This window comes from Dromiciops gliroides, chromosome 2 (assembly GCF_019393635.1).
Source record: "Dromiciops gliroides isolate mDroGli1 chromosome 2, mDroGli1.pri, whole genome shotgun sequence".
Lineage (NCBI taxonomy): Eukaryota > Metazoa > Chordata > Mammalia > Microbiotheria > Microbiotheriidae > Dromiciops > Dromiciops gliroides.
In genome coordinates this window covers 26,178,039-26,194,536 of record NC_057862.1, presented here as the reverse complement: position 1 = coordinate 26,194,536, position 16,498 = coordinate 26,178,039, and the positions used below count along the sequence as shown (strand labels likewise).

General features: G+C 41.4%; 1 protein-coding gene across 1 annotated transcript in view; it reads right to left on the bottom strand.

Moving 5' to 3' along the window:
• Positions 1 to 5,775: 5,775 nt before the first annotated feature.
• Positions 5,776 to 16,498, bottom strand: part of LOC122739788 (solute carrier family 22 member 15-like) — a 278,490-nt gene continuing 267,767 nt past the window's right edge. The window contains exon 9 of the transcript XR_006354678.1: positions 5,776 to 6,072. The gene's annotated coding sequence lies outside the window, so the exon portion shown is untranslated. The remainder of the gene's footprint in view (positions 6,073 to 16,498) is intronic.

The window sequence follows — 16,498 nt, the reverse complement described above, 5'->3', positions numbered from 1 at the left end:
TAGTTAGACTTTTAGCTCACTCCACTTTGCATATGCTGCTCTGCCTGGTTACAACTCTGCATTGCTGATTCTCATCTCCATATATTCAACCACCTCAGCTAGGAGAGGAGGAGGAAGAGGAGTGGTGATGGTGGTAGTGGTAGTAGTGGTGATGGTAGTAATGGTGGTATCAGCAGTAATAGTGGCAGTGGTGGTTGTAGTAGCAGCAGCAGCAGCGGTGATGGTGATGGTGGTAGTGGTGGTGGTGGTGGTAGTAACAGCAGCAGTAGCATCAACAGCAGTTAACATTTGTGTTAGCAGCTACTATGTGCTAGGCACTATGTAAAGTATATATGTTATCTCATTTGATCCTCACAACAATCCTAGAAGGGGGATACCATTATTATTGCTGTTGTTGTTGTTACATACAGTGGTTAAGTGACTTGCCCAAGGTCACACAGCTAGTGTCAGACACTCGGTTTGAACAAGGTTTTCCTGATTCCTGGCCAAACACTCTATCCACTGTGCCATATAGAGCTATCCAGTATACCAGCATTAACTCTCAACCATGGTTTCATACTACCCTTCTGGAAAGACTGTGAGATCCAAAGTCAAAGTCAAAGTCCTGGGTGGCATTCCCACCTCTTCCTCAATATATAAGATGTGACTGTCATATTCACAAGATTCTTTCACTATCACAAGACAGCACTGTCTTCATGGGGTTCCCTGGAGAAAAAGAGCCCTTTTGGGGGTCCTCTCTATATATGAGGTCAGGCCCAACCTCTCTTTGTAACTCTGGGTTAAAGGAGCAGTCAGAACTGAAAGTCAAAACCACAGAAACAAGAATTGAATTTCTGCAATAAATATAACCAGGTTTTCCCAATATGACAGCAACACTGAATTTACCCAGAGAGGCAGCTAGGTGGCACAGTAGATAAGAGTTCTGGGACTAGAGTCAGGAATACTTGAGCTAAAATCCTGTCTCAGACATTTTAGCTGTATGACCTTGGGAGAGTTACTTAATACTACTGTCTCAGTTTCCTCATCTATAAAATTGGAATAATAATAGTATCTTTCTAGAGGGTTTGTTGTCAGGATCAAACGAGATATTTGTAAAGTGAATGCTTGTTTTCTTCATTCCTCTCAAGATAGCATGCCATGTATCACTATTGCTTTGGTCCTTTGCAGCAGTTACTTTCTGCTGTTTGGGGTGCCTAGCCTATTCTCTAAAGGAGCCTGAAGGGCAGCTAGACAAATAGAACACTGGACCTGGATTCAGGAATACCTGAGTTCAAATCCAGCCTCAGATGCTTACTAGCTGTGTGACCCTGGGCAAGTCACAACCCCAATTGCCTCAAAAAAAATTTTTTTAAGATCTCAAGACCCTTAAGAACAAAGACTTTGTCTTTGGGGGAGGGGGACAAGACAATGGGGGTTAAGTGACTTGCCCAGGGTCACACAGCTAGCAAGTGTCAAGTGTCTGAGGCTGGATTTGAACTCAGGTATTCCTGACTCCAGGGCCAGTGCTTTATCCACTGTGCCACCTAGCTGTCCTAGTTCTCTGTCTTTGATCCTGTAACCCTCTTCTTTATCCTCTGTCACCCTCCCAGACATTCCATTCTCCACCCAGCTCCAACAATAAAAAGTCCCATTTTCTCAAAGCATACTCTCTGCTTTCCATAGAACAGCAAAATACCTGGTAAGTCGATCCAGCCCAATAGCCTGAGTTTTGATGTATTATAATTAGGAAAGGGTTAGTTTACCCCTCCTCTGGCTAACAGATAACACATGCATTTTAATAGCGACCTTCTGGAGAGAATACCTTGAGTCAAAGGAGTGATTAATGATGGGAATTCCAAACTCTCAAGCTGGCAGGGAGGAGGGAGAGGGTGGAGAGGGCGATCTATGCCCCTCCAAAAGCAATATGTAGGTGACCACCTGCTCTGCCTGCATAGACAAGCAAGCCTTGCTGACATACCCAAATACAGAAAATGGAGGATGTGAGCACATTCATTTCCTGGGTCCTTCTGCTTTCTACCCCCATGCTTGTGGACATGAGCAGTAACCTCAATTAAGATCAATCGTTGGCATGGAAGATTTTTTGTTTAAATCAACCATGTCTTTCTCTAGCCAGCGAGGTCCTTGAAAAGGTAATGACTTCAAAGGAGGAGAAATTAACCACATCCCTAGGTAATAGATTTTGAACTTTCAGAGATTTATAGCTACTTCTTCCATTTAAAGAGACTCAGCTCAGCAAATTCCAGAGCTAAGTAGAAGCGACAATTACCAGTCTTCTATCTAACTGAAAGACACTTGAACCTGGAAAATAAATAGGAGGGTTTTTTCTTAATATAACTACTGTGAACAGCAGCAAATACCACTTTGCCAAGGGGACCTTTGCTGCCATAGGTTTCATCCTGACTTTCCTTACCCCAAACAAAGATGCTGGCATAGGGAGTCACGCTTCTCCTCATCCAGAACCAGGAGGCCACTTGCTGGACTTGTATTGAGGAAAACATGGGTTCAAATTCCACTTCAGATACTTACTAGCTGCGTGACCATGGGAAGTCACCTACCTTCTGGGAGGCTCAGTTTCCTTCACTGTAAATTAGGCAAAATAATACTCTTAGAACCAACCCCAGAGGTTGTTGTGAGGTTCAAATGAGAAACTATATAAAGGATGGTATAAAGGCAATGATGACTACTACTGCTGTTATTATTGGGGTTAGAAGTTGGCAGGACCCTTTACATGGAGAGTCTCACAAGGGGCCTTACAACGACCCTGTGAGCTAAGTTGTTTGGGCATCAAAATCCCTATTTTACAAATGAGGAAATTGAGACTCAGAGAGGTGGTGTCACCTACCTGTAGCCACAGAGCTGGTAAATGTCAGAGTTAGAATTTTAACCTAGGTGAGGAGGAAGAGAAGGGGCAGAAGGAGGAGGAGGAGGAGGAGAAGAAAGAGGAGGAGGAAGAGGAGGAGGAAACTTACATAGTACTTTAAGGTTTACAAAATGCTTTTAAAATATTATCTCATTTTATCTTCACAACAAGCCTGGGAAGTCAGTGATTATTATTTCCATTTTATAAATTGGGAAACTGAGGCACATGGAGATTAAAGTGACCTGACTAGGGTCACGCAGTTAGAAAATGTTTGAGCCTAGATTTGAATTTATGTCTGTCCAATTCCAGGACTTTATCCACTGTAAGACCAAACCACCTATCACCTACCCAAAACATTTCCTGATCCCCTGCCATTCTCCTCAGCCATTTTGAAATCTTGTTCTCAGTTCAAACTACATAGAAATAGACTAGATTTTTTTCTAAACACTGGAGTAATATCTACAGAATGTAGACTTTTAATTTTTTGACCTATTTTCTCATTCTTCCACCTACTTGAATATTTATTTACATAATCTTAGATTTACTGAGAAGTTTTTTTGTTTTTTTAAACAAATGGCTGGAAGAATTTTATGAACTTTGATCTAGGGACTCAAAGACATGTGGGAATGCACGCATGTACATGCACACATGCGTGCATGCGCGTGCGTGCACACACACACACACACACACCAGCACGATAAAAGCTTTTTTAAATATGTCAGTACATTATAGTTGCCCCAAATTTTGAGCTCACCAGAGTGTGGTTGTGAGTGTTAGGGAGGAAAGAGAGCTGATAGGAGGGAGAGTCTATATGCTTGGGGATGAAGCAATTTCTACTTGCACCACCACCAAGTTGAATCTTCCATTGCCATGTACTGAAGACACACAAAAATAGAGTATGGGTGGATGTGGTATGGGTGTATAAATAGAGTAGTAGGATTAGACCTGGGATGTCATTAGCATAGGGAACTCCAAAAGGGTTAACTCTCCCTCCCCAGCCAAATTAACCCCTGCTTTTCAATTCAGAGTCTTAGAGTTGCCTGAGGCATTGAGAGGTTAAGGTATCACACAGGGTCACACAGCCAGTATGAGTCAGAAGATGGACTTGAACTCATAGTTCCTGACATTGAGGCAAACTCTCAAGGGACCACACAAACTGCTTCAGGAACAAATATATATTTGTACAATCATGCAAAGGATCTATGATGTCACAAATATCAGGAATTCTACAGTTTAGATAAGTTCTGGGGCAGCTGGGGTCTGGAATCAGGAAGATGTGAGTTCAAATCCAGCCTCAGATACTTACAAGTCACTTAACCCGGTTTCCATATCCGTAAAATGAGCTGGAGAAGGAAATAGTAAACCACTCCAGTATCTCTACCAGGAAAACCCCAAATGGAGTCACAAAGATTTGGACATATCTGAAAAACAAGATAAATCTCACAAATAATAAGTGTCCAACACCAGGGGTAGGGACCTGAATCTAGGTCTTCTGGATGCTAAACCTAGATGTCCAGTGAGTATGCCATATGGCTGCTACATGTCAACAAGCCAACAAGCATTTGTTAAGCACCTGCTTTATGCCAAGCATTGTGCTAAGATCTAGGGATGTAGAGGCTAAAAACAGTTCATGCTCTCAAAAAGCTCATTTGGGGAGACAACCTGCAAACTCGGCACAGACAAGATACAGAGAGGATAAACTGGAGATCATTTCCAAGGGAAGGTATCACATGCTTCTGTCATCCTCCACAGCCAGCCATCTTCTGGTGCCTCATCATGGCATGATGGTGATCCTGGGTTCTTAACGGCAAGACCTGCTGAGGGCTGCGCCCTGGCAAATCTGACTAAGTGCTGAGAACATCTTCAATTCCGGGTTGAATTGTAAGTCTAGCATCCAAGCTGTGTTCAGAGAGTCATTACCAGGCTGGCCACAGGGGCAGAAAGCAATCCTTACACTTTCACTTTATAAATATTGACTCAATTGAAACAAGGTAGGCTAGTGGAAAGAGCACTATATCATCATACCTGGGCCTCAGTTTCTCCACATATAAAATGAGAGGGATGGACCAGACGGTCTCCAATGTCTCTCCTTTTTGTTGTGAGGATTTAGAACCCCTGAAACTGCTTGGTGGCTCCCTCTGCTTGTGTCTGAAAAATACAGAAATTGGAGTGAACAGGCAAAACAGACAGTGATCTCCTTCTCTACTCCCCACTCCCCACCGTGATTTACCTCCTCTTTGTGCCTTTTATTTGATTACTATCCACATGGGAGGACAGAACAGACTCAAGGTTCAAAAACTGAGGATGCCCAAATGGCAGAGCTACTTGGTAGGTGCTGAGCAAATAATAGTGACCTGATTTATTATCTAATATTCAGAGATAATGGTTTTAGTGGATTCATATCCTCAGTGTATCTGGAACCAGAAATAATCTGAGGAACATTAAGTGACTTGCCTAGGATCACTCAAGGAGTATCAGAGGTGAGTTGGAAAGTTCCCATTGGCACTGTAAAGAGAGACAGACAGAGAGAAACAGAAACAAGGATTTAACTGACAAAGTAGCTCCTGTTAAATGCTCTAGGCATTGTGAACCAGTTCATAGAATCATAGGTTAATAAGATTTGGTGTTGTATAGGACCTCAAACATATCTAGTCCAAGGGCTCTTTCCTTGGGTTCCTGACCTTGAGTGTTTGGTTTGGTTTGGTTTACTATTTTGACAACTTTTCATTGAATTGACTTCATTTGTAATCCTCTATTTTATTTTGTGCATTTAGAAATATGATTCTGATAAGGTATCCATAAGCTGTATTTGGGTGCCAAGGGGCATCACAGCACAAAAACATTGAGTCTGACTCTTTCATTTTACAGAGGAAGAAACCGAGGACCAGCAAGAGGAAAATGGCTTATCCAACAACATCCCGGTAGAGTTGATCCTTTTCAGGGAAATTTCAGAGAAAACTCAGGTCAAGTGCCTACAAGGTGGACAGAGAGGAAGGAAGGAAGAAAGGAAGCATCCAATGTGCTGATTCCAGCACTCGGAGCATCTGCCGTTAATCATGCCACCGGCACTCAGCCATGATTTAGGAGCGCCCATGATTGGCCACTTTAATTGCTGTTTCTCCACCGACTGCGCCAAATGCCGGGAGAGCAGATTCATCAGAGGGAGAAGCCAAGCAGGACGTGACAGCTTTGAGAAGCTGGGAGGATGGCATCTGTAAAGAAAATGAGCTGTCTTTAAAGGTGGATTCCTGTCCCCAAGGATAATGGTTCTCATTTTTACCATTAAGAGGAAACAAACAGTTACTCTGGTGGGGTTTCTAGGACTTTCCTTTTCCTTCAGAAATGTCCAGCACAATAAAACATGTTTCTAAGCAGGAATGTCTTACCTGCTGTGAGAGATCTACCACTTAACTGGACAGGGGGAGGGAACTGGGGAAAGATATTTACCCAAAGGGTGATCTTGTTGGCAGCAGGGTGGCGTGCAAAGATCACAAAGCTACTAGAAGGCCAGAGTTCTGAGTTCTAATCTCAGGCAACAAGGAAGAATAGAAAGAAAGCTGTGCTTAGAGTTCATAGACATTGGGGATTGAAGCCTAGCTCTGACCCTTGTTTACTGGGTGATTATAGGCAATTGATGTCACTTTTCTGTACCTCAGGATCTGAGTCTCAGTATTCTCTTCTCTAAAATGGGATGATGATATCCTTAGTGCCTTTTTCACAGGTTGTTGTGAGCTGACAGGAAACTGATGAGAATGTGCCCAGCCTACTCCCAGTGGTAGGGTAGCCCTACTCCCCTTATTCCCAGTCCTATGACAATTGGAGCTACTTGGTAATTAGAGCTGACCAAAAGTGAAATGGGCTAGCTGAGGAGTGATGGGTTCCCAATGCTGAGAAGTCTAAAAGATTATTTCTTTGTTGACTATATTGCATGAGGGATGAGTGCCTGGCCAGGCATGGGTTGAATGAGGTAGCCTCCTAGGTCTTTGTGATTCTGGGATGTCCTAGGCAATGAGCTCTCTGTAGAGTCAGAGCAAAGCATCTCATGGACTTTATAGTCAGGGTATTATGTCACTATACCCTAGTAACATCTCTGACAAGAATCATTCCTCTATCTCTACTGTGACTGCTTCTCTAGGGCCTCATTACCACCTACCTGGCCTATTATACTAGACAACTAACAGGTCATCCTGTCTCTTGGGCTCTCCACACTCCAATCCATTTTTCTTAAACTGACAGAATCATCCATGACAGCTAGGTGGCACCACAGTGCACAGAGCACTAGGCCCAGACCAGGAAGAGCTGGGTTCAAATCCAATCTCAGAAATTTATTAGCTGAATGACACTGGGCAAGTCACTTCACCTCTGTTTGCCTCAGTTTTCCAATCCATAAAATGGAGATAACAATAGTGCCTATCTCTCCAGGATCTTGTGAAGATCAAATGAGATAATATTTGTAAAGCACTTAGCTCAATGGCTGGCACATAGTACAATTATCATTATAGGTAGATGGATAGATAAAGCATTTATTAAGCACTTCCTATGTGCTAAGCACTAGAGATACAAATAAAAGCAAGCAAAATATAGTCCCTGCCCTCAAGGAGCTTATATCTAATGGGGGCAAACAATACATAAAGGGGAGAATGTTATTCACTGGGTCACATGATATAGAGATGACTGAAACAAGATTGTGGAGGCCAGCTTTCAGGCTGCATGAGGTAAAAGCTCACCTATCAATGCCCAGCTCCCCAGAGGAAGAGTCCAAATTTCTGGTAGGAGGAAGAAGAGAAAGATGGCTGGAGTAGAGGCAGCTTGGTGTGAAAAGAGGAAATGAAGACTTCTTGGAGGGGAATGATATGAGCTAAGCCTGGAAAAGTAGGTACCACACCACATTATGGAGGGTCTTAAATACCAGGCAAAGGAGAGTGCTGGTCCTGGAGTCAGAAAGACCTGAGTTCAAATATGGCCTCAGATACTTACCTGTGTGACCCTGGGCAAGTCATTTAACCTCTGTTTGCCTTAACCCACTAGAGAAGGAAATGGCAAACCACTCCAGTATCTTTACCAAGAAAATACCATGGACAGTATGGTCCATGGGGTCACAAAGAATCTGATGCAACTTAACAACAAGAAAATAAAGAACCACTAAGGATTTTTTAGCAGAAGTCTTCCTGACTCCAGTCCCAGCACTCTATTCACACAGCACTACCTAGCTTCTATCTGTCTGTCTGTCTATCAATTATCCAATTTCTCTAATCAGTAATGACCTTCCACAGCTGAACTCGTATTCATAGTTTTATTTTATGGTTTTCTAATTCAGCTATGAGACATTGTAGTTACCTACATTGTCAAGTTCTCTTATAAGATTTTTAGCTCCAAGCAAGGCAGGAAGAGATGGTAGATTGAGAAATGGGTAGTATCTTAGAGGTCATGGAGTCCAACCCCACTAATTTTACAGGTGAAGAAAATTAGGCCTGGAAGTTATAAGTGAATTGCCCAAGGTCTCATAGTTACTAAGTGGCAGAATCAGGATTTGAACCCAGGGCCTCTAATTCCAATTGCAATTCCCCATTGAACTATGTTGAAGGTCACTACACCTAAATACCGTATCTTTCCCCAGGATTTAATACAGCGTTCTGTACATAAGAGTTGTTTAATTTATGTCTGCTGAATTGAATTGAATGTATCTGACTGAAATGAGTAAAAACTCCAAAGGAGATGGTGATTATCAAATCTGTCTGCTATTTGCTAAGCGTTTTCTAAAAAAGATTTTCCCAGTTCCAGGAGACTATAAACTAGTTAACAACTCAACACTAATTAATAACCCCATTATGAAGATATAAACTTCTACATTTTTATTATTTATGATGTACTTAACACTGATTTCCCCTAAATGGCTACTCTGAGAACTTGGCGTCTTTCTTCCTCTATTCTCCCTGACACATTTCTTTCCTAATCTAACCACATCTTGCCCATTTCCACCCTCTCAGTTACCTCCTAGGCCCTCCCATTTTTGTTGCATCCAATCCTTCCCATACAGAGATTGCATGGTATTTGAGAACTGGATGAGACCTTGAAGCTCATCCAGGTCAACTGTCTTTCTCTCTGCAAATGAGAAAATGGAAACCCAGAGAGGTTATGGGACTTTGGTCAAGATCACACAGTGAGATGGTGACAAGCTAAGCCTAGATGCAAGTCTCCTTCCTCTGTCACTTGTCACCTGTTGTTTTTTTGTTTTGTTTTGTTGTCCTTTTTTATCATGTACAAGGTGTTAAACTGGCTGAGAGTTGAACTGATTGGGGTGGGTCTGGACAAGAATCAGCTGAAGTTCAAAGATATGAAATTTGGTAACATACTTAGTGCCTAAAAGGAAATTTTAAAAACTCCTCCATCTCTGGCTTGAGCAGGAATTTGGTGGTGTTCCATAGATTAATTACTGGTCTTCTGGACTGTTCTGGTAAAAGGAGACTTGAAATGGGGGAATTTGGAAGGGAAACAAAAGCCTTGGGAAAAGTAAGCAGTCAAGGACTGCGTCGCTGAAATCCAATTCACTTGCAAGTCACGATGTCACCCTCCTGATGTCATTGTTCCTCTCCCAGAATGAAGTACAAACAACAACAAGTCTCCCTACACCAAAGAAATACTAAAGACCTTTGAGTATAATTAGTAAAAGCTAGCAAAAAGATTCCAGCCCAACATTAAGTCTCTTCTTTTGACAAGTCCCTGGTCCCAACCAACTGTCGCACTTGCAATTAGAAAATTCCATTAAAGTTCCCTTAAATTAGTTTTTTAAAAACAATTTTTGGGACTTCCACCCAACAATGTGCCTGAGGACTTGGGGAGGAGAGGAGGACTAAGAGCTCAGCTCCTATAATGCTCCCTGATTGGCATTCAAATAAACTGAGCAGCAAGAACAAAACCAGGTAAAGTAGATGGAACTGTATTTGTACCTGTTTTTCTATAATGAGTCTATAAATCCTTTGGGAGCCATTATTATACAACCTAGCTAACCACATAATGCCAACTGGCTGGAAATCCCATAAGTAAGGAGAACATGACTCTGAAAGCATGCGAGGTTCAGATGAAATACAGAAAATAACATCAAAGGATCTATACCACATGCCCTAGTCTTCAAATGGTGTTTGGCCCCAACAGCAGGCCTATTCTCTGGGCAAGATTAATCAGTCCTGGCTGGCTCAAGAGGTCACAATGATCCGAAGATCACTCTGGATAGCATCTGTTCTGATCACATCTTCCATTAACAAGAGTGACCCCGTGTAGCCTAATACCTAATCCTGGCTCTAATGTTACCTTTTTATATATAACCTTGAATAAGTGACTAACTTACTTTGCCTCACTTTTCTCATCTGTCAAATGGGAATAATAATATCTGCACTACTTCATAGTAGTGGGGGACATCTAACAAGGAAAATAATAACTATAAAAGTAGCCAGGAGCAGGCAGAGTGGGAGACCTCATACAAATAAGAGGTATAATAGTATGGTGCAGTAGAAAACACTACAGTTCTGAAGTCTCAGAACCTAAGTTCAAATCCCAGCACTGCTACTTAAAAGCCTGAGTAACCCTGCACAAATCACTTAATCTTCACATTTAGTTGTGTGGGAGCCCCCCACTTCTTTAGCAGCTCCAATATCTGTAAATCAGGGGATGAACCTGGATGACCATTAAGGTACCTTCATCTCTAGAGCTAAGGTTCCCATAAGTAGTGACTTAATCTGATGTAACATTAATAAGAAATTTTTTTCTACTTAGTGTAGTTGTAACTAAAAATACAAGGAAAATAGAAGGTGGTGAGAAAAGTAATTCCTCCTGGGCATGGTACAGTAGAAAGATCCTTGATTCTGGCATCAAGGGTCCAAGTTCAAATCCAGCTTTTGATGCTGACTATCTATGCAACTTTGGAAAAGTTGCTGAACCCATAGGACTCCATTTCCTTATTTCTAAAATAAGAAGCATAGATTGGAAAGCCTGTGAGCTCAGCATCTATGAGCTTATGTTTCGTTGCTGTTGTTGTTGTTGTTGTTCAGTTGTTTCACTTGTGTCTGACTCTTTAAGACCCAATTTGGAGTTTTCTTGGCAAAAATACTACAGTGCTTTCTTCTCCATCTCATTTTACAGATGATGAAACTGAGGCAAACAGGGTTAAGTGACTTGCCCAAGATGGCACAGCCAATTAAGTATCTGAGGCTGAATTTGAACTCAGGTCTTCCTGACACCAGACCCCATAGCCCTGTACACTATGGTGAACCTAACTGCCAATTTTTTAGAACCATCAAAAGAAAATCTGAAGTGATATTGGTTCTTTGGGGAGGGCACAAAAATGAGAAAACAGGAAAAAAACCTCAGGTACTCTATGCTTGATGATAGTCAAGATAAGGGTTGATGTCCAAGGTTGTGGACCAAAGTGAACCAGACAGACCTAGCTCACAGCTAGAGAGTCTCACATGCAGCACAGGTTAGTGGGGAAAGCACCAACCTTGGAGCCAAAAGACCTGGGTTTGGGTCCCAGCTCCAACACTTAGCAGCTGTGTGACCCTGGGCAATTCACCTTCCTTCTTTGAGGTTCGGTTGAATGATAACACTGGCACTACCTAATTCCTATGGCTTTTATGCGGGAAATGTTTTGGGAACTTTAATGTGTTATATGTGAGTCATCATATAGCAAGACACTGTGCAATGGGACTAAAACAATTATCTTTTGTTACTGTTGTTTTGGGGTTTTTGAGGCAATCGTCGTCGTTCAGTGACTTGCCCAGGGTCACACAGCTACAAAGTATCTGAGACTGGATTGGATCAGGTCCTCCTGTTTTCAGGGTCAGTGCTCCATCCACTGTGCCACCTAGCTGCCTCCAAACCGACATTGTTTTTAAGCCTTGTTACATTTTGGCTAAATGTATATGAAAGCAAGTCAACTAACTTTTGTTGTCTACTATGTGTCAGACACCGTGCTTAGTGCTGGGGATACAAAGAAGGGTAAAAAGGCAATCCTTGCTCTCAGGGAGTTCATAATCCAGTGGGGGAGACTATGCAAACAATGATATTCATACAAGATATTTAGAGGGTTCATTGGAGGTAAGCTCAGAGAAAGGGAACTCAAATTAGGGGTGATTGGGAAGGGCTGCCTGTAGAAGGCAGGATTTCAAAGGGGACTTAGGGAAGCTAGGGAATCCAAGAGTCAGAGATGAGAAAGGAGAGAAGGTGATGACCAGTAAAAATGCCTGTGATTGGGAGTTGGGGGGAGGAGCGCACATCACAGGCAAGGAACAGCAAGGAGGGCAGGGTCATGGATCACAGAGTACGCAGAGGGTGACAAGGTGTCAGAAGACTGGAAAGTGAGAGGGGCCGGTTATAAAGGGCTTTAAGAGCCAAACAGAGGATTTTCTATTTGATCCTGAATGTAATCAGGAGCTATTCGAGATTATTTAATAGGAGATTGATATGGTCAGACCTGTCCTTTAAGAAAATCACTTTGATGGCTGAATAAAGAATGAAGTAGGGGGCGGCTAGGTGGCGCAGTGGATAAAGCACCTGCCCTGGATTCAGGAGTACCTGAGTTCAAATCTGGCCTCAGACACTTAACACTTACTAGCTGTGTGACCCTGGGCAAGTCACTTAACCCCAATTGCCTCAATTTAAAAAAAAAAAAAGAATGAAGTAGAGTGGGGATATGAGTTGGGGAAACCAACCAACAGGCTATTATTGCCATAGTCCAAGCAGGAGATGAGGAGGACCTGGACCAGGGTGAAAAGTTTCAAACAAGAGAAACCAGGATAGTCAAGAAATGTAACAAAGATCAATTCAACAGAACTTAGCAACTGATTGGATGGTGGAAGAAGAGGAGGTTGAGAGGGAGTGAGGGGTAAAAATCTTATCCTAGTATATCTAGATAATAAAAAGGGTTTTGGTCTAGGAGTCTGAAAAAGTGCTTCCACCACTTCCTAGCTGTTTTATCCTACACACACACACACACACACATCATTTAGCCACTCTGAGCCTCAGTTTCCTCTCATAAAATGGGGATGATGACAACAGAAGTGCCTACCACGTGTGGATGCTGAAAGGGTCAAATGGAATAAGGTATTTCAAGCCCTTTGCCAATCTTAAATGTCAGCTATTATTTATTCCTGCACTTGTGATTGTTGCTAAGGGACCAATTGATGCAAATTAGGAATAATAGGAGCTGTAACTTTAAAGGGCAATGAGATAAGGTTGAGAGGAGAAATCCCTATCCACTGATTAACAAAAATACAATTGCCAAGTTAGGGTATATGAGCCTGGGATCTTCTTCTTCCTGTCCTTGGCCCCCATGAATGAGAGAAGAAAGGGAGTCTTTCAAACAGGAGGGAGCAGGAACTTTCCTCCTTTGAAGAGATCCCAAATAATGTTATATCAATAAGAGGCAGCAAAAAAGGATCACAAAAGAAATGCCTTCCAGAAGCAGCAGTTGGAGTGGGTAACCAAGGTGTTGACAGTAGAGAACCAGATAGAGGAGAACAGAGATGAGGACCTTGACACCAAAATGACCTGAACCCTCCAAACACAGTAGAATTTTTGACTTAAATTATGGCGAGTCAGAGTGAACTGAATGAAGTATTCTACCAAACCAGGCTTAGCTTAAATAGTTCCTGATAACATTGGGGAACATGGTACCTAATTGTCCCGAGATGTTCATAGTTCTTTAAGTGAATTTTGCTCTAATGGTGTTTCTCTTTTGAGTATAACGATTCTAACGGCTGACTTTAGAGGATTGAACAAAAGCTGCATATTTTTAAAAGGCATAACTGAAAGAACTATGCTAATGTCCCTCTCAGTTAATCCATCTGGGAATCTTGAGGATCATCATTTCACATAGGAATCATAATTTGAGAGTTGACAGAGACCTCGCTGTCCATCTAAGTCAACTGATACCCAAAAGGAATCACCACAAAAATTAGCAAATGAGAGATCATGCAATCTGGGCCTGAAGACCTCAAGGACGAGAAGCCAACCACCTCCCAAAGTAGCCCATTGTACTTTTGGACAGCTCCTGATGGTGAGTGTAAATTGCCTCCTCCTAAATTCCAAACTTTGCAACTGGTTCTGCCCTCCAGGGCCAAGCTGAACAAGTCTCATCTGTTGTCATCTTTTAATTACTCAAAGACCCTAAGCATCTCTACCGAGCATCTCCAGGCTAAGCACACCCAGTACCTTTGATTGAGCTTCACATGCCAAGACCTCAAGACTACCCTGGTTGTCCTCTCCTTGATTCTTTGCAGCTTCTCAATATCCTTGTTAAACTGTGATGCCCAGAATTCAACACTATATGCCAGATGAGATATGATGAGGGCAAAATATAGAAGGACTCTCACCTCTATGTTCCTGAAAGGAATGTGGCCTAATATTGCATTAGCTTTCCTGGCTGTCACCTCACTTTAATAAGTCATACTGAGCTTGCAGTCCACTAAAACCCTCAGATCTATTTTCAGAACAATTGCTGTCTATTGCCTCTTCCATCTTTGAGTTGTGGATTGATTTATTTAAACCAACTGTAAGACTTTATATTTATCCCTACTGAATTTCATCTAATTATTGTTCAGTCATTTCAGTCACGTCTGACTCTTCGTGACCCCATTTGGGGTTTTCTTGGCAGAGATACTGGAAGGGTTTGCCATTTCCTTCTTTTTTTAATAATAAACATTTTTGTTTATAGTTTTGAGTTCCAAATTTTATCCCTCCTTCCCTCTCCCCCCTCCCTGAGGGAGTAAGCAATCAGATGTGGGTTATAAATGTATGATTATGCAAAACATTACCATATTAGTCATTTTGTATAAGAAAACTTGAATAAAAGAAAAAATAAAAGAGTGAAAAATAGCATGCCTCCATCTGTCTTTCATCAATATCAGTTCTTTCTTTGGAGGTGGATAGTATGCCTCATCATTAGTCCTTTGGGATTGTATTGGATCATTGTATTGCTGAAAATAGTTAAGTCATTCATAGTTCTTGCTCAAACAATATTGCTGTCTCTGTGCACAATGTTCTCTTGGTTCTGCTCATTTCACTACACATCAGCTCATACAAGTCTTTCCAGGCCTTTCTGAAATCATCCTGCTTGTCATTTCTTATAGCACAATAATATTCCAACACCATCACATACCACAGCTTGTTTAGCCATTCCCCAATTGATGGACATTCCTTTGATTTCCAATGCTTAGCCACTAGAAAAAGAGCTGCTAGAAATATTTTTGTACAAATAGGTCTTTTTTCTATTTTAGGGAATGTCTTTGGTATATAAGCCTAGCAGTGGTAATGCTTTGCCATTTCCTTCTACAGCTCATTTTATAGATGAGGAAATGGGAAACAGTTAAGTGACTTGCCCAGGGTCACACAAAGTATCTGAGGCTGGATTTCAACTCAGGTCTTCCTGACTCCAGGCCCAGCACTATCTGTGCTACCACTCTAGCCTAATATAATCTTTTTGGGATTCTTTTTCTACCATCCAGTATGAAGAGAAGGAGTAGGATATCTAGCCTTTAAGTAGTGTTTTATATGCATTTTGTCATTAGATCGTCACAATAATCCCATGAGGCAGGTGGTATTATTATCCCCATTTTACAGTTGATGAAACTGAGGCAAACTTAGGTCTTCCTAACTCAAGGATAAAAAAGGACATATATCTCTCTTCAAGCAAAGATTCGGTGTCTGGCTATCACTTAGAGATCCTGTAGAAAACATTGTGCAGACACAAGTTGGACTAAATGGCCTATGAGTCCCCATACAACTCTGAGAGCTGAGATTCTAATTCAAATCTTGTCACATTCTTTACCACTTAGCTTCTTAAACCATGGGTCATGACCCCATATGGGGTCACATAACTGAATATGGGGGTTGCAAAAAAATTTGGCAACAGTAAAAGATTATGTATCTATGTGTGTGTGTGTGTATGTATATATATGTATGTATATATATATACATATATATATATATGTGTGTTTGTATACATTCACACACATACACACCCAGGGTCATGTAAAAAATTCTCAGGTGAAAAGGGTCACAAGTGGAAAAAGTTTAAGAAATCCTGCTTTAGTGGAACCAAGCTATGAGTATCTGTTAGCCCATTCACCCTGAATTTTGAGGTGTTCTTCATGAGTTTAATTCAAATCATTTTAGCCATTCCCCATCATTTCAGCACTGACTCACAGACAGCTCATCCTTCATCTTTAAATAATGTCAAAGTTTATTTTGGCAATAAAGGTTTAATTTCCCATGGAATTCTATAGATTGTGTGTTCTGTGTGTGTGTGTGTGTGTGTGTGTGCATGAAGTCAAGAATTTGGGTCTTTAGGAATTTATTTTAAAAACTGGAGATTTCTTTAAATTACATGCATGAGATCAGGTTCTATTATATTCAAAACATATCAGTTTGCTTAATTTCTTTCAGTATGTATCAGTTTCCTTATCTGCAAAAGGAAGATAATAATAGTTCCTACTTCCCAGTGTTGTTGTGAGGATAATATGAGATAATAATTGTGGAGTGCTTAGCAAAGTGCTTGGCACATAGTAGACATTATTAAATGTTAGTTATTATAATAAATTATGATAATAACAGCACCTACCTCATAGGGTTTTTGCAAATATCAAA